This window comes from Trichechus manatus, unplaced genomic scaffold, assembly GCF_000243295.1.
Source record: "Trichechus manatus latirostris isolate Lorelei unplaced genomic scaffold, TriManLat1.0 scaffold00048, whole genome shotgun sequence".
NCBI lineage: Eukaryota > Metazoa > Chordata > Mammalia > Sirenia > Trichechidae > Trichechus > Trichechus manatus.
The window spans coordinates 16547095-16548674 of record NW_004443984.1 but is presented as its reverse complement, the minus strand read 5'-3'; positions in this window follow the sequence as shown (position 1 = coordinate 16548674).

The window sequence follows — 1580 nt, the reverse complement described above, 5'->3', positions numbered from 1 at the left end:
TGTGTCAATCCATCTTCTTGATGGTCTTCCTCCTTTTTTGCTGACTCTATACTTTACCAAGCATGATGTCCTTCTCCAGGGACTGGAGATAACATATCCAAAGTAAATGAGACGAAGTCTTGCCATCCTCCTTCTAGGGAAAATTCTGGCAGCACTTCCTCCAAGGCTGATTTATTTGTCTTTTTGGCATATTCTATATTCTTTGCCAACATCACAATTTGAATGTGTCAATTCTTCTTCAGCCTTCCTTTTCTCATTGTCCAGCTTTCACATGCATATGAGGGATAGAAAAGACCATGGCTTTGGTCAGGCGCACCTTAATCATCAAAGTGACTACCAAAGTGCCAGTCCCATTCCTTTTTACAGTAGATCTCAGCTGAGAGGGGCGTAATCAGATGGGAACAACCAATCTTCAAAAGCAAAAAAAAAAAAAAGAAAGAAAGGATTGGCTTGACAGTTGGTAGGGTGGGAGTTGGCATGGTGGATCTGTACTTTAAAAGGAAATTTCTTAGATAAAATGGAATGCTCAAAAGATTGGTTGTGGGGTTGCGAAAGGCTGCAATATTATTGGATTGTTGCTTCTAACACTCTTGCTGTTATCCAACAAAGTAAAGAATGCTGGAGTTAGCATTCCCAGGCCAGAACACCCCCGTCCTAACATTACAGCTGCCTGTCTTGCAAATTGCTGCACAAGGGGAATCAGATAAGGCTGTGCCTGAGGTTCAGTTCCAGAACATTCCTAGACATGGAAAAAACAAACTCTCAAAAGTCCATCTCTATTACTACAAAATAGTACCCGTAGTATCCTCTTTCACATTATTCTACCATCATCTTAAACTCACTGCCCCCTAAACTTCCCATCCAACCTTTCAAATTGCCATTGTCAATTTGACCACACATAGATAATTTTTTAAAAGAGCATCCATGAACAACTACCTCCTTTGCCATGAGACCAGAGAACTGGATGTTGCCCAGCTACCATTACTGAATATTTTGATCAAAGTCTATAAAAGAATCCTGATCAAAATGGGGGAGAATGCAGAACAGAATTTCAAATTCCCAATGGAATCCAGACTTTCCGGAGCTCTTGAGGCTAGATAAGCCCCTAAAACTATTGCCCTGAGATAATCTTTAAACTTAAACCTTAATCCAAAGCTATCCCCTGAATGCTTCTTTGAACCAAAAGACATAATACTTTAAATTTTAAGTTGAAGGGAAACATTCTGGGCTTATTGCTGTGATTTTTCAAGGCCCTCTCAAGAGGCAGACTGACAAAAGACCCATGGTCTAGAGCCAATCAGAGCTCCAACATTTACTAAACCTCTCATCCCTCAGTTTTCTCACCTTTAATTGGAAATAATCATATCCAGTGCATGGGGTTGTTGTGAAGATCAGGTGAATTAATCCATATAAAACATGCTGAATCGACATAAATTGTGATTAAGTATACGCTGTTCACCATTCATATGGTGGCACTGTTTATCAGCAATCAAATGAGAATGAAAACACATCATACCAAAACCTTTGGGACACAGCAAAGGCAGTCCTCAGAGGACAATTTATAGCAATAGATGCACATA